Below are 27282 nucleotides of genomic sequence, written 5' to 3' on the forward strand. Positions count from 1 at the left end.
AAGAGAAGCTGAAAAGGGAGCTTTTCCCTCGTGTATTTTGGAAATGTTCTACCTTTAAAAGGGGGAATGGATTGTGGATTTAAGAGAACAGAGAGAGATGATGATCCTATTGTGTGAACAGGGACATGTACAGGCTGTTTTCAGCATAATTGTTTACCAGCAGGAAAGTGTGCTCATGATTATGAGAAACAGGCCATGGCCTCAGAGGTTAGAACATTGGAGAATTAGTCAGATCTGACCTGTTTCCTTGTCCAACTTTGTGAAAAGCCCCTAGTTGCTTACAATCCACTTGTCAATCTGTAAAATGGGCTAAAAAATCTACTGGGCACAGGTAAGGTTTGCTTAGTGTTTGTCTTACATCCTGAGAGCTTGGATAAACGGTGCTATGGAATAAAACAGAAACAACAAAGAGGGTCTATCTGACATTGGAGGGTGGGGTTTCAATATTTATTATTGTTCTTCACTTAGAACTCTTGAAGGGACAGGTTATGCGCTGAGTGATGCATGATGAACTAGCCTCATAATTCTCATTAACCATAACAGGCATCTCTCAGCTTAACACTGAATATATTGACTTTAATGTTCACCTATTAGTGGCAGATCCAAACCCGCACTCTTACCCTGTGCTACAGAATCAAGGAAAGCCGTCAGCCTTATGGTAGCAAGTGTGGGAGACAGACCCAGTCTCTTAGCCTACTCCTGACCCCCTTTGTCACAGGGGTAGGGGTTGACAGTGCCATTCCCATTAGAGCTTTGGAGATTAGCTGTGAAGGAGCACATGCACACCCACCCTGTTCCTAACCTCTTTCAGCAGCCACTGAAGGAGAAAAAGGTATGACAGAGGTGGCTAGAGGAAGTGCTTGTTGCTACTGAAATTCTTCTCCATTCCACCTCGGGTTGTTATGGAAAGAAACGATAATGTGCTACAGGAAATGGCCAAGTATAAAAGCAATAAAATAAATTGAAAATGACTTTGTTTTTTTGAGCGGCAGTAATTGCTATATGTTGTGATGTTTGCATAAGGAATTAGTTAATGTGTAGCAGAATGGCATGTGATACTTTTTATTTGCCTGATGACTATAGTCTCTGAGTGAATGACTTATTAAGGTTAATAAAGAAAAATTTGCTTGTGACTTGTAATGATCCAATTGCTAGAATTTAGCATCCCCTTATGCATTGTTGCCTAAAGGGGAGAAGGAAAAAAACCCACACACATTAATGGCCGACTGGCTATGATTTTTTATAGTGGTGTGAGAACAAACAATGTCTTCTAAATTGTTGGTCTGTCTATCTTTCTGCCTGCCTGGGCAGGAACGTTATGGCTTTCTTAATTCTCCTGTGTGATTTATCATCCTAAATTCATTGTTTTGCATAACTCTGCTCAAAATGAAGAAATGTCATTATTTTGCAGCGAAAAAGTTGTCATTTGCATAATGCCTGCCATTAATTATTGTGAGACTAATGCAGTTGTTGATATTTTTAGGGCACAGTGGTACAGCCTGCACCTTGTATAATGTCATTCTGAAAACATTGGTAGTTAATAGGTGCCACAACATTGCACAAATGGAAAAGAAGATGATGAAGAAGAAGGGGACACAATGGAACAGGCTGTGATCTTTATTTAGCTTTTTTTTTTTTCCCCTGAAATGCTTGGTGAGGAAAGACTATAAAAGGAAGCGAATAGAGCAGGGAGCTGTGACATCCACGAGAACAAAGGGATTGAAAAGCAGAGGTTTTCTATTTAGGCTGAATTAGTATAACCTGGGTTCCAGCCAGTTTAATGGAGGCAGTCGTGCTCCTCTGTTTGGGCTTACCTACATAACCACAGCCCTGAACAGAATGTAGAGTTGGGCTTTTTTAAACCCAAGCTAGTACAAGGGCGTGCTCTGAAACGTGCTTATCTTGTGGGAGAGTTCTCTCAGCCAGGCACTTGGCCCAAGTCAAGAGGACACACCACAGTTTCATGGAAGAGAGCTGATGACCATGCTTCTCAGGTTTTGATACACCAGTCTGCTGTACTTCACATATGGCAGCATTGGTATCTAGAGCCCTAGCTTTCTTTTTCTGTAAAAAGCAGAAGAATGCAGTAGTAGCAGGTTAGGGTGAATTTTTTTCCTACCGTTAGTTGCAATAGAACTAACTTTTGCATCTGATTCTTTAGGGCAAGAGCCTACCAAAGCTTTCTATTTCACAGGTAAATGAAAGTCAGTTATAAAAATTCGATCAGAGATGAAACTCATTACACTGAGTCTGGGAGGCATAAATATTACAAATGTACGTAACTGTTGATCTTTTTAGTCATGGGAGCTTAAAAAAAAACAGGCTCACATCAAATAGAATTTTTTTCCTAATTTCACTGTTTCATGTGTATTATAAATTTAGATCTTTCCTCTTTATCATTAAATTTAAAAGACATAAAAGAAATGGAGCCTCAAAAGTAGGTCTAGTTACTAAGACTGACCAGAGATATTTAGAAAGAAGATATTGCCCTTCAATGTTTAAAGCCTAGCAGTGTAAACTCTGCAAAATGCAATACTTTTCAGATTGTAATCCAGATTCAAATGACTATCCCTTGCCCCCAGACTGACTACTATTTGGCAACCTCCTTAAAGCCAGATGATGCATGTGAGGGGGCCACCGGGATGTGGAGGAAACCATGAGAGGCTGTCCCAATTTGTCTTACAATAAAACCTCAGCAGAATTCAGACTGGGATCCTTTTGTAGATCTCACTTTGGATTTTAGAATTTAATCTGCATGTGTTCAGTCCTGGAATATGTAGAAAACACACATTCTGGGTTAGGAAAATTTTAATTCTCTGCAGTGACATCACCATCATAAATTACCACATTTGGGGTTGTAAAAAACAGATGAGTCCATGCGTCAATGGAGACCAGTCTCACTTTTCCCTTTCTTTTGGAGAGAAGGAAATTGTCCTAACAGCCGAAATTAATATCCTTTGACTATAATAAAATCAATACAAGTATACAATTTTAAAACATAAGAAAGAGGTCCAATATGGTGGTGGGGGAGATGGAACACAGACAGAAAATTAAACAAAGGGAATTGCACTTCCTATAGTGTACTAGCACAACACAGGTGGACTCATCCTTAATCCTCTCATGTTTGTGGCCTGGTAATGCCCAGGGTCTATCATATTCTATATATGTGTAAAACTGCTATGTATAGATGTATATGAATAGCTGTTAATTAAATTAACAAGTTATGTCATGATTAGGTGACCAGCTCTTCTTGGCTAACCCAGAACTTTCCCTGTTTTAACACTGAAAGTGCTACATCCTAGGAATCTTCTCAGGTAAACGAAGGCAGTCAGTTACCCTAACCAAAAGGGACACTCAATGAGCCTATTGATTTAATAGTTGTGTTGTATATTTCATCCTATATTTGAAAAGAACCTGCTATTAGGAACTATTTTTTATAGCATCCATTTGCTAAAGCATTTTACCTAACTATAGGAGACTTGAGTAAAGAGGTGTAGAATTGCATGCATTGAGTGTCTAGCACTTTGATCAGCAATATTCTGGAAAGTAGCAGTCTCATAGTAAATAATCAGCATCAGCTCTGATCCCCTGTGTTCAGGAAATAATTTTAGAGCTCAAGTCTTCCATAGAAACAGGGTAGGAATCCATATGTTAGCTGGCATGATTTTCATCACCTAACATCTGATAATCATGTCAGACTGGCGTTCTTTAATACTCTCCGATTACTGCCAGGACTTCTAACTTCTCTATCCTTTGCTTTGGAGTTTTTCTCCTTTTACAGCCAGACATTCTGCTAAGAACTGAGGATACAAGTTGGATAAGACAGAGTCCTTCACAAGGAGTTTTTCAATTTAACCTGTGAAGGGGGGAGAGGGGGAAAGCTGCAGGAATGAATTTTATATAGTATATGTCTAATTGAGGCAATTTCTTTATTCACTGAGATCAGTTAATACTATTACAAAACTTAAGACATAGAAGAATAGCACTTAAAATTGTTATTGTTTCTTTCATGGATTGGTTTGTTCATTTGTTTAATAAACATTTATTGAAGCTCTACTATCTGCTCAGCAATGTTCTGAACACTGTGGATAGAAGGATGAGTCATACTTGGTAGTTTCACAAAATAAAGAGTACAAAAGGATACCCCACTTTCCCTCCAGATTGGGAATTCTTCGAGTGCAAGATGGGCATGTCAACATTCCATGCCAGTCTAAGACACCAGGACCAGGGAGAAATTCTCCCTTTGTAGATTCAAAGGAGATATTAGTTTTAGTTGACTATCTAATTTCACTTTACTTTTCCCAAGAACTATATTCTAAGACCTGAGCTGTAGCATGTAGGGGGGTACCCAGATTGGCTTGTGCAGTTGACTGAAAGAACAGAGGTGTCTGGGACAATCCAGGGCAGCTACTACACCATGCAGAATAAAAATTTTCTGTTTAAAGTTGATATGACTGGGATGAGATTTGGAACACTTTATTCATTCAGTCATTTAATATCTATCAACCACCTATAATGTTTTAGATGTTGTTCTACTTACTGGGGATATAATGAAAAATTAACCAAAATCCCCTATGAAACTTACTTTATAATGAAAGAAGAGAAAACCAATAATTAAGTAAGCAAAAATATATCATTTAAAATAATGACAAGATCTAGGAAGAAACCAAGGGAGGATACAGGGTGAAAAATAGGGATAGATGATGGAGAGAGTGTCCTTTGAGGTAGGGCAGGTAGAAAAATTCTCTCTGAACAGGGGGCATTTGCACAGAGATTAAAATAATGAGAAGGAGCCAAGCATGTGGTGATCAGGAGGAAGAGGATTTGGGGCAGAGGGAATACATATTATAAAATCTGTAAGAACAACTTAAATTATCCCAGGAAGAAGAAGAAATGTGTGGCTCAAGTGGAGTAAAGCAAAAATGGTCACGTGGCTAGATATAGACCAGATCACAGAGGCCATGGTAAAGACTGACAGGAAGCTGTTAGCAGGTTTTCAAAAGGGTATTTGCTCTAGTTTATAAATTAAAAGAGATCTGTGGCTACTCTGTGGAAAATAGGCTTAAAGGGTCAAAGGTAGAGGAGGAAGACTAGTCAGGGGTTATTGTGGGAGCCCAGTATGTGATGGGCAATGGCAGCAGGAAAGGAGTTCAATTCCGAATAATTTGAATGTAATTTGAAAGCAATTGGTGAGGGTCTTGATGTGGTAGAGATTAGAAGGAGATGCACCAGGTGTGGTGAGTCCCAAGTGTTTGCCCTGAGCAACTGGATGAATGGCAGTATCATGAACTCCGTGGAATTGGGAGCTATGGGAGAAATGGAAGAAAGCAGATTTGGGGGCAGAGATCATTATGAATTGATTTGGGGCATGTTGACTTTGCAATTCTTATCTAAGTAAAGAAATTGAGTAGGCATTTGGATATATGACTCAGGAACGCAGAAGAAGGAATAGTGCTAGAGCTGCAAACCCTTGCTTATCTTTTTTTTTCTTCACTTTTTTCACTTCTACATACATAGTCTTTAGAATGTAAGCTTACAGAGTACAAGGAGTGGATTCTGAGCAGTTTTTGAGGTAAATATGTATCCCCTATGTTGTTTGATGATGAATATAAAGGTGCTACTTTCATTCATTTTGCTGTCTCTGGAAAGTCTTGAATGTATATATAGCAAAGAGGTCCCACCAAAAACATATGAACATGTCCTGAGGACTTACATGGTTTATGATCTCACTGAGATGTAAGACAAAGATAAATTATTGTTTCCATAAGGATATAAGACAGAGGGGAAAGCACATATTCTGTAGTTTATTAATGTAGGTGGAATGCATGTGAGTTAGAAGGGAGGTAAAACTTGAACCCAATTTTGGAAGTAGGGAGAACTTAAACAGGCAGTAAGGAGAATACACAGTATTTCAGAGAGAGAGAAGTCGGGAGAAGATGCATGAAGACATAAATTAACTATCTCTTTGGGGGAAAGCAAGGATGGAGAACAAGGATGGGCACCTGGGTGGCTCAGTTGGTTAAGTGTCTGACTCTTGATTTCAGCTCAGGTCATAACCTCACGGTTCATGAGAGTGAGCCCCACATCAGGCTCTGTGCTGACACCATGGAATGTCCTTGGGATTCTCTCTCTCCCTGTCTCTGCCCTCCCCGCTTCTAAATAAATAAATAAAAATAAAGGATGGAGAACAAGGAGACTAGCCTGGCAAGAGCAGAGTTTTTGTGCTTGTGAAGTTAGGGGAGATGAATTTATAAAGGTTGAACTTGCCCAGTAGCACACTGGTTCTCATCTCTGGGGTATTTCAGAATCACTTTTGGAGTTTAAAAATGTGGACGTCTGGATATCACTTCTGGAAATTCTGATTCTATAGGTCTTGGAAGGGCCCTGGCATTTATACTTTTCACAGGATGGTTGTTCCGGAACACCTCTCCTTCCTAAAGCTTTGATTATTTCCTAGAGAAAACAGTCCTCCTGGACTCCCAGGTAGCATTGCCTCCAGATACCATTCTAGTACGGGCTCCCAAGTTAGCTCTTCTCGTTTCCGAATGTTTACTTCCCTACTTATGCAGAAATTGAAGTTTGTAACTTTCTCTTTTAGTTATGCTATAGACATGAGTTGTTTTATTTTCTCTTCTTGTTGATCTACATTACTTTTAGAGAATATTTGAAAAATTCAAATTTAGTTTGCCGCCATTATCCAGTAGGAACCCAGAAGCCTGCAAATTCATTTCAAGAGTAACTTCCTGCCTTAGTAAATGGTTGCCACGCAACTGTAATCACTATACATCTTTTTTTTAATGTTTATTTATTTTTGAGAGAGAGAGAGAGCGTGGGGGAGGGGCAGAGAGAGATGGAGGGAGAGGATCCTAAGCAGGCTCTGCACTGACAGCAGGCAGCCCAATATGGGGCTCGAACCCACAAACCATGAGATCATGACCTGAGCCAAATTCAGAAGCTTAACCGACTGAGCCACCCAGGTGTCCCCACTTTTATACATCATTTACACTTAAATTTATAATTCCATTGACTTGACATAGAAACTTGTGATGCTCCACTTTAGCTATTTCAAATTTCCATGGTGAAATCAGAAACTCAGGCTTAAAAAAGTGTGTTTTACTTCTATTGAAATCTCAAAGTTTGGATGTCAGATATTACTCGTATTATTATTTTATTTAAGAAATAGAGACTCCGTTTGCTCAGTGGTGGGGATATGTTTTTGAGATATACATGGCACAATGATGGAGTTCCAAGGAGAAGTTCTGTTGAGACTATTCCAGGTCCAGGGCTGTTCCAGTGACCTTTGCAGCAGGGCTTCATGGAACTTCTATAGACCTGGTATCAGAGCTTGGCTTTTCTTCACATCTCCACTCAGTTCTTCTGTTGGTACTAAATGTCCTTGTCCTGTTTTATGACTTGAGATTACCTGTGACCAGTTATGACTCCTCCATTTTCTTTCTACTTTATAATCCCTTGAAGAGTAGCCTATGCCTGGTGGGTGTATGTGTGAGTAAAAGTTGCAGAAAGAGTAGTATCTCTAACAAGGAGCTGTGGGTGCAAGAGGCACCCTGATTATTACATCAAACACTGCAGGGGGAACTAGACTGCATTCAGCTGAACTCCTTGCTTGGCCAAACCTGTGATGACTTTTTCCTGAATGATGGACTCTAAGTTTCATGTATTCTCTATAGCATCAGCATATATGAGACAGATACAGTATTGGTGACATAAATAAGAGTTTGGAAATCAAAATAGGCAAAAGTGGTATGCGGGCTTAAGTAATACAACTTGATGATACACATTACTATTATGAAGCCTAAATTGAAAGCAAAATTTATGACTTCAGGAGAACCAGCCATAGTAGCCCTGTTCTACTTCTTAAGATTCCATATCATTAACTCACAGGCCATTGGAATTTTTTCTAAGGAGAGGCCTAAGACTAAAATCATAGACTACTAAAAGTTTTTGTTTAAGAGGTATCTATTACAACTACGTAGTATCAAACACTTAAGATGTTTGAAAGCAATACACAGTATCTATAAAAATGGGAAAGGGAAGACTCCTAGGTACAAAAATGCCTATAGAAAGTTTAGGGAAGGAACTTATGTTTAGGGAAGGAAATTATGTGTAGATTACTATTTTAAGTAATAGTAATATTTATGGTAAATATTAAATAGTAATATTTAAGTAATATTTTGCTATATAAATAATAGGCTTTCATTATGGAAAAGTTCAAAAGAAACAAAACTTATTTAAAATTGTTCTTCCCAGAAACAACCACTTTTTTTCCAGTCTTTTTTCACTAGGTGTATACACATATATCATTTCTTTAAAAATATTTAACTTAGCAGGGTGCCTGGGTGGTTAAGTCATTTAAGTGTTGAACTCTTCATTTTGGCTCAGGTCATGATCTCACGGTTTCATGGGTTTGGGTCCACATCAGGCTCTGTGCAGGCAGAGCAGAGCCTGCTTGGGATTTTCTCTCTCCCTCTCTCTCTCTGCCCCTTCCCCACTCATCCTGTCTCTGTCTCTCTCTAAATAAATAAGTAAAAAAAAATACTTAATTTAGAAAGGTTTAAATAACAGATCAACCTTTCCATACTGTTGGCTGATAAACCTTTTAATTTAACAATATTCCAAAAAAAAATTCTCATGTCATTAAGTAATGTTCAATATATGATTTTTAATAACTACATAGTATTCCAACACATGGATGTGCAATCATTTACTTAACCATATATTGTCAAAGTTTCCAAATTTTCACAATTATAAGTAATGCCATGATAAAAACTCTTGCTTCTAAATCTTTGTGTAGATCTTTGGTAATTTCTCCTATTTTTTAAAGTCTTTTAATATTTATTTATTTACTTTTGAGAGAGAGAAAGCGTGCACAAGTGGGGGAGGGACAGAGAGAGAGAGGGAGACACAGAATCTGAAGCAGGCTCCAGACTGAGCCATCAGCACAGAGCGCGCGACACAGGATTCGAATCCATGAACTGTAAGGTCATGACCTGAGCCCAAATCAGATGTTTAACCGACTGAGCCACCCAGACGCCCCTTTGGTTATTTCTTTTAGATATACTGCTAAATGTGAAATTTCTGGGTCAAGTAGTATTTCATATCTTTTTAAGTTTTTGATGCATTATTTGCTAAGGTGCTCTCCAGAGAATTGTGCCAATTTTACTCTTTCTGTGGTAACATCTTAAAGTTTCCTTTAAAAAGAAACTCCATTTAAAGCTATGCCATTACTTTTCTCAGGATCCTATCTGGTCCACCAGGTATAGCAGACTCAACTCAACTCTTAACCTCAAGGTTATATTTAGAGTTATGGAAATACTTCTATAGATCAGTAATGCTGCAAATGAGACAGTATAAGCAATATAACCTGACAGTGAATTAGAATGCGTTCCTGTCTTGTGCCTGCTGTGTGCAAGCATCCTGCTTTATCCTGGATAACAATCAGACAAAGGGAAAGGGGGCAGGGAGGAAGAAAGATAGAAAGAGAGAGAGAAGGAGGGAGGAAGGAAGGAAACCTATCTCTCTTATTTGGATTGATTGGGCACTCACAATATGTTAGGCACTGAACCGAACATGCATGAGATATGAGTCCTGCCCTCTGCCTTATAATTCTGTGCACCACGATTCATAAGGCATAACATGACCATGGGCTTCTGGGCCGTATGGGGCAGGCAGACTACAGGACACCTGTGCCCCACATTTGCAGGTGGATTGTGTGAATAAGTCTTAGTATCTGTGGAGCCTGGGAGAACGTGAGGTTTGGGTGTCTGTTTCAACTCTAGAATAATACAGAAAACTCAAGGGATTCCTGCAGGGATACTTTGAGATAAGTGGTAGACTAGAAATAAGTGATGGGATGAGGAGAGAAAAAAATCTCGTTCCGGCTTCTCCCACTGTGTCCCCTCCGGGAGAGCCTGTGCCACTGGGAGGGGGCCAGGTTCCTCCGTGTAGTAGCTTTGAGTTCCCGAGGTTTTCAGAACTGCTAAGGGAAGGGTATGGCATGGATAGAGAGACTGTTTTCTTGTGAAGACAACAGGACAATATGCAAAAATGGGCCTCTCATGAATAATCAGCAAGGCTGCTGTGGACCTGGGACATCCTGTAGTGCTGAGTACAGTGGTGCCAGTGCCGTTTGTCACACTGCAGGGAGGTGTGATGGGGGATGGGGTTGCTTGACTGAGAGTAAGAGAGGCCAGAGTTTCTATCCTACTCTCCGACAGTTTCTTGGTTAGCTCAAACTGGTGTGCATTAGAGGCACAATTGTAACAGTGACATAAAAATTCCAAATAGCCCTTCTGAATAGATACACATTTAGAAAATGCATAATAAATGACATATAGTGAAAATGTAAACAAGCCATTTAATAACATTTTAATGCTTGATTCTGATCTCTTAATTAAAATGTGCATAAAAGAAAACAATGGTAGAACATCTGTGTGTGTTATTGGGATAGCAGGATTTATGCTGCACCCTGGGCTTTTTTGTCCGCTTCTCAGTGTGTGTGCACACATGGGAGGGTCTCCTCTTTGAGGCACAGTTCCCTGTTGGAGCCCCACGGGTTCGGTGCTCCCACCCACCATCTCTTGGCAGTGGCTCCCCCCTCTTTCTTTCCTCTTATGTTAAATACTATGGGGCTTGTCTGCTGCTGCAGTCAAACCGCTCTCAGCATTCGATCTGAAAGCCACTCTTCACTCCACCCCTATAACCTGAAACCCTGACCTAACCCTGACTCACCCTTGTTATCTCAGCAGATGTACACAGCATTACCTAATGGTTTTGGCCTCACTGCATAATCTCAAAGAGCTCTGGGGAGAGCATGGCCCTTTGTATCTGTGACCTTGCCACAGTTATTACCCAGCTGGACACTATGTGGTTTAGATGTTAAAGACAGAATTTCTACTCACCCCTGGTGGTGATTGTTTAAAAGTTGTTACTCATCTGGGGGATGGATCTCCGAGCTTCATTTGGCCCAATAGTTAAATGAGAGTAGCCGCATCACAAAAGTCGAGGCTTACTAAGTGCTTTAAGATCCTCCAGTGAAAATGTTACAGTATGAGATGCTTTCATTTCTAGCATTACTTGGAACACACCTGATCACCAAAAAGTTGGCCTTTGATTAAACAAGCATAAAAAGTACCTTACTTCTTCTTTTACTCCCGAAAGAATTATGTATCATTTATACAATGGAAAGACACAGCCAAAAGGTCTTCTTAAACATATAATAATTAATATTTAATGGCCTCCTTTATGAGGAGGACATTGCTGTGGGACTATCTCTAATCCTCACAATGTTCCTACAAAATGAGTGGTTTTATTCTTCATTCCACAGGTAATGAAACTGAGATTCAGATCCATTTAAGTGATGTGCCTAAATCTATATTGTTAATCAGTGGAAGACTTGGGATTAAAATTCAAGCCAGTCTCTCTCTCTCTATCAAGGCCATAATCCTACCATAGTATCAGGCCCTTTCAACACTAGCTCCCATTTCCTGGAGACAGTAGCTAGATCGAGTTCTGAAAGAGTTAAGTCAAATGCACCCTGTTTGTGACAAATGTCTGAAACTTGTTTTTATAACTTGGATTTAATTCACAAATAAAGAGTAATTATCAATATGTCACAGATGAAGAGCTGCATGTATGGATCAGTGCAATTTCTGTTCCTAGGCTTATGGATGCAGTATGCCCCAGGGAGTTTCACAAACCCACATGGCATCTCCTGGTGCTGGGTTCTGTGTAAGCTGAACAACGTGTAAAACTCCTGTGTGTCGGGATAGCTCACAACTGGTTACTATCCAAGGAAATCTGTATGAAATTACCATAGACATGTTTTCTTTTCTGAATTTGTTCTTAACACTTCACTGGGAGTGAAATACCATTTTTTGGTACTGGCTTTGGATTTTTTGATAAGATGTTTATTTTTGGAAGTGTTGTCCCAAGAGTAGAAGAGGGGGTGCAGTTCTTTCTTCCCTTTGCTACCCTCCTTTTGCCTTCTTGTGCCTCTATATCCCACCTGATTCAATTTTATCAGTTTGACATGATCTTTTGATGGAGAAGACATACAATGTTCATAGGCTACAAGTCATTAAGACTTTAAATCACATAAGACTACCCTTGGGGTGATTTGGGGGGCCTGAATTTTACATGTTTCAGTTTTCTATTAGAGGGTTTGCACTAGAACTCACACCTGTTCCACTCCCCTTTATTTTTTTCTCAGTCTGAGAGGACCTCTGCTTTAGGCTTATTATATATCCTGAAACAGATTTATATCATGCTTAGGCTGTGGTACTGGGGTGGGGGTGGGTCATAAAGGCATTCAGATGTGTATTAAGGGAAAACATCATGATCTAGTGGGAACAGCACACGGTGTGGAGTATCATAGGAGCTCAGCTTCTTTGCTTCCTAGCTGTGTAGCTTTGAGTGAGTTACGTAGTAGTCAGGCCTCAGATGTTTTATCTGTAAAATGGACATGAACAAGAATACCTACTTTGTAGAGCTATTGTGCAGACTAAATGATATAGCACATTTATAACATTTGGAAGCAGGCCTGACTCGCATTGAATGTTTGTTGGCTACTTACATTTCATGCAGCAAAGAAAGGGGAAAATAGGAAAAGAGTGGAAATTAGAAGGTGATAATTGGGTTTCAGGTCAGCATAGTAGAGCATGTATCTAGAGAAGGCAGAGTCCTGGGTTCTGCTTCCAGGTCTGCCGCTAGAAAGCCGTCAGACCTTCTCTCTTAACCTCTCAGTGTCTCTGTTTCCTCATCTTAAAATGAGTAAGTCAGAATGCATGATCTCTATTTAGCTATATAGTTTCACTTTCTGAAGATTTTTCTCCTTCCCAGGGTAGTCTGTGGCTGTCACTCCTGAGTGTGTAAGTCTCAAAGGCCAACAGCCAAGTATCAAAGACAGGCCTATTGTTAACATACACTTTTCCCTGTACAACTATGTTTACATGTACATTTATGTTCTTGGTATATTTGTCATGTGTCTGAGTATTTATGCACCTGCATGCTTGTTGAAATAAGCACACTAGCATACATTCATACATTTTTGTGGGTATGTGTGTTTATATATAACCTATATATATACAGTATGTGTGTATATATATAAATATATGTCTGTGTGTATGAGAAACAGATGCACTGTAGGCAGATAAAGCAGATAAATATAGATCCAAATAGAAGCAAAGCATATAAATATAGACGTTATATAGAGTGAAAGCAAGCAGATCAGCACCATTTCATTATTGCTTGAAGTCTTTGTAATAAAAGAGTTGAAAATCAGTAAGTGACATTGAAATTATTGATTGAATGACACTGTCAGATCAGAAGGCATGGTGTAAGGTAAGAAAATAACCTGTCTTTCAACTTTGAGGAGCAATTAGCAGGAAGATTTGTTACTTTTAATTATTTGATTTATGAAAGTTTTTAGATGGTATGTAGTGTGATGTTTTCTTAAGAGTACAGATATGTCACCTTTCCTAAAAATACTACCAGACAACAAGAAATAATACACAGGGAAAGAACACCTATTCCAGTCCTGAGAAAGGACTTGACGAAGGTGACAAGATCCCTTTTGTTTGCAGGCTGTGACTGGCAGCCCCTTCCCGTTCCTAGTTTCCTACAGACAAGTTGGTTTTATTCTACATTATTTCTCACAAGCCCTTTGAAGTCTGTAAGGAAACTCACCTAAGGGAGATATTTGAAGCACAAGGCCAAAGTCACCATTGTTGAGTTATTTTTGTGGGTACGCTTGCAATTGTGTTTAGTGAGTGTGTTGTGTGAGTAAAACTGGGCTGTCCCATCTGTTACTTTCATGTCACTGTTTTTACCAGTCAAAATAATTGTTTGTGAGTTTTTGCTTTATTTTGTTTTGTTTTAGCGGAGAGGGTATTGTGAGTTATTTTTAGCAGGTTTGAGTTAACTGTGTAATTTTTTTTAACGTTGCAAGTTATTATCTTGGTCATGCATTTAAATACTATTTGAAAATAAGGAGGGCCTCCTATTTTCTCTCAAATCTCATCTGTTTCCTTAAACAGATCTCATCTCTTCTTCGGCTTTGTTGTTAAGACCATGCAGAGAAGCTAACATTTGAAGAAAGTCCTTGAAGTTGTGCAGATATGAATCTTGCTTTTGCCTGAGCAAAACTGTCAATGTTGTTGTTGTTTCTTTTTCTGTTGTTTAGTTTACTGTAGCTTTTCCTTATAAGGATGAGAAAAGAAGGCCAGGAAGACACTCTAGTTCTCTCCTGTTTCGTGCTTCTGCTAAGCCAGAAGTTAGTATTTCTTCCTTCCTGCTCCCAATCAAATTTAGACTTAAGGCAGACAAGGAGGAAAGGACAAAGCAAAGGATGTATTAAAAGTTGAGGGATAAATGTGTGCTGCCGAAAGAATTATTAATTCATCCTTTCAAATCTGTTTGGCTACAATTACTTTGTTGTAAAGTTCTTCACCAAACTAGGATTTTAAAAACATATTTGAAACATGTCCCCGGGGGCTTGAGAATAGTACGTCTCATACACGCGCACACACACACACACACACACACACACACACACACACACTCTTCTTTTCTTTCTTTGTTCTTTCCTTTTCTCCTGCCTTAACGTATTTATTGTTTAGCTTTTGACAAGTACTGTATATAGTAAATTACCAGAAATTTTGGCAAGGGAAAAAATTATATACACACACACAAATCATATATACCCATATACACACATACACACAGTCATTAAATTGTTATGTATTAATCATCTGATTTGATATGAATTATATTTTTTAAACTATTATCTAGTTATTTAGTATAAATCTTTAAAGAGATTTTTATAAACACTCAAATGTCTGATTTAAAGGTTCCCAGGAAATTGTGCATTTTCTTATCTATGACAAAAAAAAAAGCATTTTCCAAATATACATTTAGAAAACAGGGATTTATTGGAACCAAGAGCAAAGCAAGAACCTGTTTCTTTTTAGGAGTCATTTACCCTTCCCACCTCCTACTTGGAGCTTGTGGTGGCTCTCATCATTGGCTTTGTGGTGTTTTACAGTGTACCTGTGGGCCTGGGAGTCAAAGAGGTCCTGATCCTCACCTGCACAACTTTTTAATTGGCTGTGTCCTTAAGCAGGTTAGCTGACAACCCTTCGACTAGGTTGCTAATCTCTGAAACTTAAGCCAATCTTACTTACTTCACGGAGGGGGGGCGGGGGTTGCATTAAATGGAATAATGTTAATGAAGTACATGGCATGTAATATGTGCTAAGTAAATGCTAGTTTCCTCCTGGCCTATTAATTTAATGTGAGTCTGTGACTTCCTCCTCCTGTCCCTCGTCACTACTGTGAGCATCTTTCTGCAGCCATTAAACACCAGAGCCAATGCCAGAGAAATAGGAGCAATGGGTTTAAAAAAATTATTGATTATGCAATACCCACCTTGAAAATGGGCATATAAGGAAACCATCAAAATTCCTGCCTCCTATAATTGTAAGTTTTTCTAGTTAGCAAATAATAGCAAAAGACTTTTCAACACAGCGTTGCCAAAATCCTATTCAGATCGATAGAACAGAATGAAATTTCTATCCAAGTGATGTACATTAAACCTTTTAAAATAATAGGACACCCTTTTATTTTATTGCTCACTCATATACCAGGCTAATGTCCTTCATCCCACAGTGGATGTTGTTCACCTCAGCTCACTGTACGTTTAGACTCCTCAATTAGCACCTACTCTTTTTTGGGAAAGGTATGTGGTCAGAATCCAATGTCGTTGAAATTTCTGAATAGTTGCTTTATGTTTTCTCTTTTAAGGAATAGGGAGGGAAAAAATACTTCCCAATCTAAGATATTTGGAGCTATGTTTCAGCCTAGAGCTGATCGTTTTAGCTGATCGTTTGTAAACCCCATAAGAGTTAACATTTATAAAGGAAACAATGACACAATCTTAATTACAATGATTCTGGCAGCAACATTCCTGTTATCCAGGGACTCTTTTTCTCGAAAAAGTCCAAGTTTTCTTTTAACCTCCTCAGACTTCACTTTCTGTGTAGCTGCAATTTTGGTATGCAACTCTTTCTGACTTTTTTTTTTTTTTTTTTTTTTTTTTGGAATTGAGAGAGTTTGGCCAGTATCATGAAGCCACATTCAGCCACTAGGATTTCTCCCGACCTGCTCCTGCTATGCCATAATTAGTCCCAAAATAATTGTGTCTGTGGAATGGAAAGAAAGAAAAGGGAAAAGAAAGGTGACCTGGTGTAGTGGAAAATGAGTGGTCTGGAGATTTCTTGTGACAGGAGGCTCCAGTCTCATCGATGATGCAGGTCTCTACAGCTGTAACATCCTATGACAGACCCTACAAGTTGTCAGTCTCCTGTTGCACATTTTATTTTTTAATTTGAATATATACCAAAGATATATTTATTGTATATTGTTAAATTTAAAATTTCTCTTCCTTTATGATTTCTGAAGCTCTCAAATCACATCAGCAAAATAATGATGTTTATGAGGAAGAGTAACAAATAAAAATTGGTTCTTCAGATGCAAAGAGAGAAAGGAAAGCATTTGAGGTCAGGAATGGGCATGAATGAGCTAGAAACAGAGTTAAAAGTGACTCTAATCAAAGATCCAAAGAATAAGAGGAAGACGGGAAAGAGGAGAAACAACTAAAGATAAAAAATGAAGTATAAGATAGTTTTAAGGTGAACATTGTTACATAATGTAAGGATTCCTTATCAAAGAATCATTTCAAATCTTTCTCTATGGCATTTAAAATAAGACACATCCTGAAACTAATATTACACTATATGTAAACTAACTGGAATTTAAATTAAAACTTTTAAAAAAGAACGGGCTAAAAATAAATAACTAAAAATAAAATAAAGTAAGATTCCATTTATACAACATTAACCTCTTCTATGCTGTGGGGAAGTGAACTGTGAGCTTTAGACACTAGTCCCAGCTTTATCTCAAAATATATGTTCCTGAGAAAATTACCTCTCAAACCTCAGAATCTTCATAAATGAAATAAGGGGTCCAGCAAGTTCTCATTCATGTTTTAGAATTCGTGAAATGAGATGACACATGGGATGGTCTTGTCAACATACTGCCCAAATGCTTATTTAAGGGAGTTGCTGAGTTTGAGGAGATTATATCATTGACCGAAGTTAAAAAAAAAAAAATTTTTTTGAAGGTTTTGACTGAAATGTTGCCTCATCCCAGATGGACTAGCAGGTAGCCCCGCTCTCTAAAAAGTACCTCGGCTGCCACTGCCAAACACGCTTTTAGTTGAGTCTTCAACTGGAATTTCTGAGAGATTGCCCATGCAACTTTTCCTCTAAAGGTCTCATTCTCCAATTAGCTGAAAGATGGCATTTCTGACTTTGTACTCCAGAATTTTTGTTCATATAAAACTCCTGTTTAACCAAGAAAATGGAATTCAATACATTCTTGGTTGCCCTGCTATTAATTTAAATTTGCATAACCTAATCAAGACTCAACCTGCCTTGCCCTTCAACAAAAAAAAAAAATAAAAAAATAAATAACTATATTCTCTCCCATTACTAAATGGCTACATTCTTCTCAGTATTTTTTAAAAGATGAATTATGTTGATATCCCATGACTTTCCCTTTAGAATGTGTCCATGGAAATTAAAATGGACTTTTCTGTGCCCAAGACTGAAATGAAAAATAGTCCAAAAGGGCTGGTGGAAATGAACACGAAACTTCACTGATGCTATCAGCATTATAATTTTTGTTAAGCTTTTTTCCAATAAAATGGAACTGAAGTCAACTGTCCCCAAATAACTGCCCGATTCTTCCTCTATATCAACCTTTTGTGTCTACAGATAAATGATAGAGAAATACAGCTTAAGATTGCCTGTAAATCATTGGAATATGTTTTTCCGAGGCTTTTCTGGTTACTTTGCCCACAGTGACGTGTCTCCTATAATCATTTTACTGTTTCGACAAATACTTGCTGAGCAGAGAGAGTGCGCCAAACACTGTGCTAAGTGCTCAGCATACAACCGTGTGCACACAGCTGTCAATTAATTAAAGCATCCCTGGCAAATGGATGGAGTAGGCATCTGTTTAATATTGAATAAGCTAAATTGGGTGGAGGAGATGATTGGACGATCAGAAATGAAACCTCAGACTCTTGTTCTTTCTTTTGGATGACCTCATGTGATTTTTCCCCGTCACCATTTACAAACCCGCATTCAGAAAGGAAACCAGCTCCCTGCCTTGCCCTCAAGCTGGCTGCTAATAAAGAAAATATCTGCTTATCTTCCTCACATTAGTAGTTGTTCTCAGCCATTGGAGGGCACTCAGGTACAGGAAGGTCCCATGCCTAGCAGCAGAATCAACTTCACCCTTCCTTTCCAGCCTATAATTTGGGAGCTCACTGTACAGCAGGGGAAACACTGAGGACTAGGAATGTCTACCATCATCCTGATCAAAAGTTATATTTTGAGTGCTCTCCATAGGCATAATATAAGAAATTATTTAAATTTCTTTTTCAAGTCTTGTTCATCAGTTTAGAATCTTTTCTCGTTCTGCCCATTTCTCTTTGACATTCCTGTCTTAGGCAGTTCTGTGGAGCCAAATAATTTGTGGCATATCTTCTTCCAAAGTAAAATAGTGACCTATTCAAAGATTTCTAAATGCATCCTTTATGCAGTTTTCAAAGGAGATGGGTAGAGTGGGACATATTTCTCTTTGCCCCATGTGTCTTTCAAATAATATCTGTGACTAGGTAAACCAGTCGGACCATCGCATTGGCTATCATAGATACAGATTCCCAAATGCACAGAGAGAATCATAAATAAGTGCATACGGAGAAGTCTGACAGGTTAGCGGAATTGCTTTCAAGTCATTTGACACATTAGTACTTTCAGACATTCACCTGTCAGTGATCCTCATTAGAAATAAGATTGGAATATTGGGGTCACTAGCTCAAAGTCCTTTTTTCTGAGACCTGAACAACAACCAAAAGAGCTAGAGGGAATAAGAATGAAACTATTCTGGACATTAGAACTGTTTCTCTAAATGAGCTCTTTCTCTCTTTCCTCTGTTCCTCTTTTTTACCCTCCCCTTTCCCTCCTTTCCTTTTCCTCCCTCCCCCTCTCGTTCCTTTCTTTTGAGTGCTATGAATTCATTAGATGGCATAGTGTAAATCAATAGTAAACGCTAACCGCCTACTCTGTACTCAGTTACGCAACATCACATAACCGGTACACAGAGACAAAAAGGGAAAAAGCACACACAGCCTTTACATTCAAAAGCTCTTGCATAATTTTACTTTTCCACAGCCAAAAAGAAAAAAAAAGGAAATAACAGATGGGGAAACTTACAGTTTTTTTTTCCCTTTTCTCAGACTGTTGAGGAGGGAGTTAGTTAACATCCGTGGCCATTTCTAGTTGCCCTAGGCTGCAGCAAAACATCCCATAATTGTCAGTGCCTCAAATGGCTTTAAACAGGATTTTGTGACCCACCATGATGTGGTAAATTTTCCAAGTAATATAAGACTGAAATTATTCTGAGGTGTTTAATGCTGACTTGGTTTTTACTTGTTTTGTGAAAAATCAACAACATTTAAAGTATGAAATGAATTTTAAAATAGAGGATAAGGAAGACGGCTGTGTGTGTGTGTGTGTGTGTGTGTGTTTGTGTGTGTTTTCATTTGAAAAGTATCCTGATGTAATATTTATGTAAAAAGCCAGTTATATAAACCCTGTCTTTCTCGTGTCTTTTACTTTGGGGGCTGTATAAAGCTCTCATGTTTTTTTCTCATGACAAACTACATTCAAACTCCAAAGTCTTAATGAAAAAGAAAACATCTAGATGCTATAGCACACACTTAATTCAAACTCCGTATAGAATTTATCCCCTAAACAACAGTTCCACTTAAAAACTTGCAGTTTCTGGAATTTTCCTTTTGAACTTTCTGTCACACCATTCCCTGGAACACCTTTGGGTCCATTGCACCACCTTTATGTCTCCTAGTCCCTTTGTAGCCCTTCACTCCTTTCCTACACCCCTGTGTTTTCACTAGAATAACTCCCTTCCCAGCATGAGTGGGAACTCGGTGAGATTTGTGTGAAGTTTATGTCTTCCTTCCCTGTTACAATATTTTATTTCATTTAACGGACTCGTGTCCTCTGGGAATCAGACCTACACCTGATGAGGGAGGTTGGAGGACTTGTTGATTTTGTTTTATTCTTCCTTTTGAGTTTCTGCCTATTGAATAGTTATAAAATGGATGCCAAAATGGTAGAGAGAGCCTGACTAGGCATTGTCGGGTATCTGCTAGAGGAAGGTAAGAGCAGATGTATGAGGGGTACTTCTGGTGGTAGTTCTGATCGTTCTTAATGTAATCTGTGAGAAGGTGAAAACAGTCAAGGAAGAGGGCAGACGTGAGTAGAACTCTTGAGGCACTTCACCTCCTTGTATTTGAGGTCAATAACATTGCTGTAGGTCATACTTTCCTTCTGGATGGAAAAGGCAGATGAAATGGTTCATTTGATTTTACTGAAGGTAAGAGATGAGTGTTCCTTCACTTAAAAAAAAAAGATTTAGGCTATTTCCTAGTTTGTTTACCTTTCTCTTATGTGTTAGCTATTAAATTTATGACTCCTTTTGTATGGGAAAATCTGGTGCATAAAGATAAAAATCAAAGCCAGGCGAATTTTGTCTGGTTTTTCAGGTTTCATTGCCTGAATTTGTCTCTCTTGCAACAACCGAGTGATCAAGAGGCTTGGGATTATCATGTCTCTGCATCTCTGATGATGGGGGCATCTTTAATTGTCTTAATGAATCATGAGTAAGCTAGGATATATTTTTAACCATTTATAAATACACTTCCTGGTTTTTGTCTTTAAAAAAAATCTATGGCTCAGGTAGATTTGTTTATGGAAAAATAATGACAGTCAATCAGAATAGTCTTTCACCAGGAAAACATACTCCTATGTATATTTTTTCTAAGTGTCCCTCTACATGTGTTATAGCTGAGTTTAGATTCCAGTATACAATTCGGTTTGTATATACCTGCATCATGTAAAATACCATACTTTATAATACAATTTGAACATGATTATTTCTCAGTAACCAGCGCTCTGTAACACTCTGTATGCAGGGAACGATTTAAAAGACAACTTAGAACTCTTATCGATGAGCATTTTCTTGGTTGTCAAAATAGTTGGAAGCATGTATCATAAAAGAAATAGAGGAAAATGTGTTGAAGTAAAATATCTTTGAACTTTTTTTCTGCCTGTTTCTCAGAATAGTTTTCCATTTTCATCTCGGTGGGTTTTTACACTCTCTGGACCATACTTAGGGCAGAATTGACCTTCCGGCGTCCAATGGCTGCCAACTAATTCCGTTCAGCCTTCATTTTCAATTGTAACCAGGGCCCTGGAAACAGGCCACTTCTAGTTTTTCTTTTGTAATATGGGATCCAGGCTAAGAAGGGCTAGCAGGCCTACGCCTTATGTTCCCAGGACATGCGAGAAGCTAGGGAGAGTTTTAAACATTTTCTCATTTTTCAGAAGTCCTTCACAACACTTTCAACCTAACTTCTCCTTGCTGTTGGCATTAGTAATAGATATTTTTAAATGCTGTGACAAGACCCTTAGCCACTGATTTACCTTTCCAAACAGAATTACTCTAGTTGTGCATATAGTAGCATATAGTAGACCCTTCATAAATATTTTACCACGTTTTTATGAGCTGATGAGGGACCTGCTGTGGCACTTTCCTCCCAGTGCTTATGCAGGTGAGCAGTAAGCCACGAGAGGAGTAAAGGGATAAGATGAAGTCAAATGCAGCGCTCAAGTCCCAGCAATGGACAGATCACCCCATTTTGTAAGAAACCCCTTATTATCCTGCCTCTGTCTTTATAAAAGTAGCAAATTGCAGAAGGCAATTTTGTGTATTTCCTAGAGGTCCTTTTCATTGGTCAGTGCTGCGAACAGTGGGTCATTTAAAAAAACATAATTTTTGGCAAGCTACTTTGGTGGTTCTCATTAAGTTTCATATGCAGATGTGTCAGGAACTTAGGAAATTCTGGGTCTGAAACATATTCCTCTTGCACTGTGCTACAGGGTCCTTTGAATCTTGGCTTTTCTCATTTTCCCTGGACAATTATTTTTTAGATTTCTTTTATTTATATAAGTCTTAGGATGATGAATATAGACAAATTTATATAGTTTTTCTTTTACGTAGTTTCATTACTTTTAGTTACAATAATTCCAGATCTTTCTAAATCTATGTTGGCTTCTGTTAGTTATGCTGGTTATTTTCAAGGCGTCATTCTGGTGGTGATATTGGGGGTGGGAGGTGATCTCTGATAAACCATCTATGGCTTCTAAATTATAAAAGCAGAGGAAAAAACAAGCATGTGGAATTATTGATAGACTGCTGCTTGTTAGGCAAGCAGTTTTTAAAATGCAGATTATATAATATTGGGGGATTTCCTTGCTCCACAGTAGAAGCTTTTTAAATGTTAATTTGGGGTTTGTTTTGTTGCTCTGTGACTTAGCATAAAAGGTTTTGGTTTTAAAAGGTTTCAGTTGACTCGTTCCATTTGTCTTACAGGACTTGGAATATAATACTATACATTTATTTATGCTCATGAAGGAGAATAAGGCCAGTAACTCACAACTCATGAAACCAGGGGGTAAATAATCCATAACTTGCTCTCCCACCACTGCCGCAATATTTATATCCAGAACACAAGTAACAAGCAACCAAAAACAAGAAGAAACCAGTTTGTTTTTATTTACAAAATGTTTAATCAAAAGTACAGTAAAGTTCAAATGGAGCTGCAAATCCTGGTGGTTCACAATGGTTTGATTTATTTTTTCAAACAGACCATGGATAATTAACCATAAAACATAACTTTCCCAATACAAGTTACAGTGCATTTGCAGAAATGGGCAGCAAGTCTTTCACAACTAGTTGCAACTGGCTGGAGCCCTTCGAGCTGAACATGCAGACCGTTGCACGCATCACCTTCTCAGCACACCCTTGTATGTTCCTTCCAAAAGGAAGCATCCTTTACTCTTCATACAGTGTCACCGAGGCACCGTCCCAATGTGAGAGGCGAATGGGTTATTTTACATGATCACCGTGTTGTCGTACATTTATTAAATACCCAGGGTTGACCGTATTCTTTTCATTTCAGAATGTTTCACCATCACTAACTGGATATTTCTCACAACATTGCTGTCTGGTAAGTAACTTTCATTATTTCTAAATGACAGTCTAGAATATTGTGGTGCAAAGAAGTCAAGTACACCTCTCCCAGCCTCTGAAAGAACTCACCTGAAGGTGTCCACCACCTCCAAGTACTATTTGAACAGAACGTATTTTGACATTGGTGAACGGTACATATTTTATATCCAGTTTGTTCATTTGAAATACCATCATTTAGAATGATAAGACATGTGATCCCAAGTACCTACGATCACAGATTTCAACGAACATTTCACAATGATTTTGCTACGCAGAGGTGGAAGCATTCAAAGGCCTTGTTTGGCAGGCTCTCTGGAGATATATATTTCCAAAGGAGACGCCTCAATGGACGTCTCCATGTGGATATTTTCCATGTGGAACATCGGACGCTTTGGCATTAAACAAACAAACACAGAACCTTCCAAACACATTTTGTGATGCTTTCAACTACTTATTATTATTCTATGATAGGCAAAACATTTGAAATGCATTCGCTTCATTTGAACCAATCTGAAAATCAGACCTGATTGCTCTTGTGCACACCCACAAATGGAAGAGGATAAATGTCCTTTAGGAGCACGAATATGGATAGCCACCTTTTTAATGAATTAATAGGGCCAAGACCAGAGCTGCAAGTGAGCCTCGCTTTGAAAACTTTGAGGTCTACATGTCTTTTAGTGGAAATTTGTGAAGTTTCCGGAAGGTTGGGACTGTGGCCTTCTTGATTTCTTGAGATGTCAGTGGCTGAGAGGAAGAGTGCAGGTCAGGACTGAGGGTATATTCGCAGAGCATCATCAAGTCAGAAAGAGCATAAAAGCTGAATTTGTAGAGGTTGGCCTGCCCTGAAATGAGAGGGAGGAAGACGAAAGGGGGTGACTTGCTTGGCATCTGATGAGACTCTGTCTGGCTCCAGCCAGGCCGAGTTAGTCATGAACATCATATTCATCCAAACTTTTAAAAGTTACACTCTTGACTTCACTTTATATGAATGTGCATAAAATGGGGAAAATAATCTCTTGGGGCAATAAAGATAGCTTTCTAACAGGGACTTTCTGTATCCATGGCACATAATCCATAGCTGTCGCTGTATTTTTGTTCCTAATTCTGTCGCACATCTACCTCTGAACATATCCATCTCACCAGCGAAGGCCTCAAGCCTTTAGGATTGTAACTACCCCCACCACCCCATGTGCATTCCCACGCTTTTTTTGTTACACTGACTAAAAAGAAACGCGCGTATCAGTGTGAGCGGCCTGAGTCCAGGGACAGGCTTATTTGGTAACTTTAATTTGTTGCTCCCATTGCTTTCATGGCTAAAGGATCTCATCACAAAATGGCCTGAATTTCACACTCTTTCTGGCTTGCAGAGAAGCTGGTTCCTCCCCTATTTCTGTCCAACACACAGAAAGCTCTTTATGTTTCTATGATCAGATAAAATCTGTATTGACGTTTCTTTTCCTGTGGGTGTATTTCGCTTCTAGGTATGAAGATTTAAAGTATCTGGGCAAAGCTGTGTGTTTGCAGTTTCTCTGTTTTTAGTGAAAAGCTCCCTGGGAAAGGAGAGCACATCTTATCCAGTAATGAATAAATATTTATTTTCATTTTAAAATGATACATGTTCATTAAAAATAATTTGGAAAAACACATAGGAGTAAAATGAAGAAAAATACAAGTAATTATTTCTATAATTTAAATCCAATCATTAGTAACCATTTGATGTATTTCTTTACTCTCATTTTTTCCCTGAGGATATATATATTTTTAAAAACATGCTGTAAACATACTTTCTATAGAATTTCAAAATTTAACCTAAGAATTTTACATGTAATTACATGGTTCTTATAAACGTCATTTTACGAATGTGTGTGTGTGTGTGTGTGTGTGTGTGTGTGTGTGTGTGTGTATATATTCATTCCTGAAGAGGAATTGCTTATTTAACCTAAGTGTCCGACAAGAGCATTTTGGGTGTTTTGTTTTACTTTTCACATTTCCACAATATCTTGCATACAAAGAGTAGATGAATCAATCAAAATCAATCAATAATGAGTAAAAGAATGAACGTTTAAATCAGTATATATTTTTGAATTTTTTATTATGAAAACTTTCAAATACACGAATGTAGACATTACTACAGCGAACTCCCATGTACCCATCACTTAGCTTGCACAATGATGAACTCATGGCCTGCCATTTTCCCATTCTACTACCATGTTACTTTGAAGCAAACCCCAGACATCACAGCATTTAGTCCGTAAATATTTTGGGCCCACAAGGACATTTTCATATGTTAATGTTATAAATATTGAGATAAATAGTTCTAATCATTATATATAGGAGTATTTTTCTTCTGAGCATACTGCCATTATGTTTCCTAAAATGTAACAATTGATTAGAAAATCTCAGCAGAGTGTTTCGTAATATTCTTAGATGCATCTGTAAGCCAAAGCGCAATTTGGTTGACTAGAGAGACATTTCACACATTTGGCTAGGTTTCATGGGGGAACTTTTCTTTGACATTTTTTTTTTACTTGCCTCAAACTTAGGATGATAATTTGCTGCTAGTTCTGTAAAGCATTAGTTAGACTCATGACGGGATATACACTGTGTTATATACAATTCTGTATCTGAGGGGAAAGGAAAACATAGTGCTCTGACTAGAAGTCCAGCATGGTTACAGCCAACCCATAGTGGATCAATGTGGCCAACCTACTTAAACCAGACCTAACACTGGATTTAAAAGTATCGGGTTTTTTAAAGATATATTGGCAGAAAGGAAAGGTTTCTTCCTAAGAGGGCATTTACAAAGTCTGAAAAGGGAGGAATTATATATTAATAGTCTGAATAATTAAAAAAAAAGAAAAGCACTGTGTTTGGGGAAGTGAGGGTCAAAGGAGATGGTTCATTGTATAAAAAAGGGCACTCCTTATGTTGCTTATATGTATTGTTCTAGTTTACTCTAAGAATGTTTAAAGAATCTAGTTTTCTGTTGCTAGACTAGATCCTTTACACACAGAGCTCCACAGATGATGAGGGCTCTGGACAAATTAGGCTCTCCATAGAGAACCTATACTTAGGGTTTAGTCCTGCTCGCCGTCTTTGAATTGCAGTCAGTGACGGTTCAGTAGCAGTGTGTTGTCCAAAAGGTGTATTCCACTCATCAGAAATTCAGGATGTGAGTAACTATGTAACATACTGCATCAGTATAAACTGGATTTATGTGTTACTCAGGTCTATTTAATCTTAGGAGCACATTTTCCATTGGCCTCGAAAGTGAGTAGCTAGAATATTGATGTGCATAACCCTTGGGGAAGAAAAAAAAAAGAGCTTCTCCAACTACACTAAATCTCTAGAAAAATATGACGGCTTACAGTATGGACACATACAAAGTATTTTCAGCCAAAGTTGGTAGAGGAAAGCACATTTGAAAAAAAAAAAAGAAAGAAAAGAAAAGAAATAACATAAGCAATAAACTATCCCAAGCAAACAGAATGCATCTGTAAAATTTGCCAGACTGGATGGTGTAAACAATGCAAACTTTTTTCTTTCCATTTCATTTTTCCCCTCGGTCTTCTGATCCTCTCTATTTCTCCTTTACCCTGATCTGACATTACTACCATTAAAATGTCCTCAAAAGGTCAGGAAACAATCTGATAGCTTGGCATTGAGCCAGGCATTCTAAGGAAAGAGGTAGGAACTAGCCACTATTTTAAAGCTGCAAAGACATTTTACCATACCCCATAACACCCATATTGTAAAACAGCTAACCTTTTCATCATTATTTTTAAGATTGATATTAACAACAAGACAAGTGAAATAAAGGCATAAGTCTTCACTTCTTCCTGCATCCTTTTCTTATGTGTGTTAATTATATAGCTCATGTCATATAAACCAGAATATAAACTGCCTTTTAAAGATAAGAATAAGTTTGCCCTTGGTTCTCTCTAGCTAATGTATTATACACTGCACCCAAGTGAACCATCAATGCCTCATTCCAATAATAACTATAATAATAATTATTATTATTAATGATAGTGTTTGCTTCTT

The 27282-nt window shown here is 38.2% G+C and overlaps 1 protein-coding gene across 1 annotated transcript in view; it reads left to right on the forward strand.

Annotated features, from left to right (window-relative positions):
* The window catches only part of ZBTB20 (zinc finger and BTB domain containing 20), a 763926-nt gene that overhangs the window by 388365 nt on the left and 348279 nt on the right, over positions 1 to 27282 (forward strand). The window contains exon 10 of the mRNA XM_047100214.1: positions 23189 to 23236. The gene's annotated coding sequence lies outside the window, so the exon portion shown is untranslated. The remainder of the gene's footprint in view (positions 1 to 23188; positions 23237 to 27282) is intronic.

The sequence above is a fragment of the Lynx rufus genome, unplaced genomic scaffold (assembly GCF_022079265.1).
Source record: "Lynx rufus isolate CCGP_SWC_20201006 ecotype Redwood Valley unplaced genomic scaffold, mLynRuf1.p SCAF_5, whole genome shotgun sequence".
In the NCBI taxonomy this organism is placed as follows: Eukaryota; Metazoa; Chordata; class Mammalia; order Carnivora; family Felidae; genus Lynx; species Lynx rufus.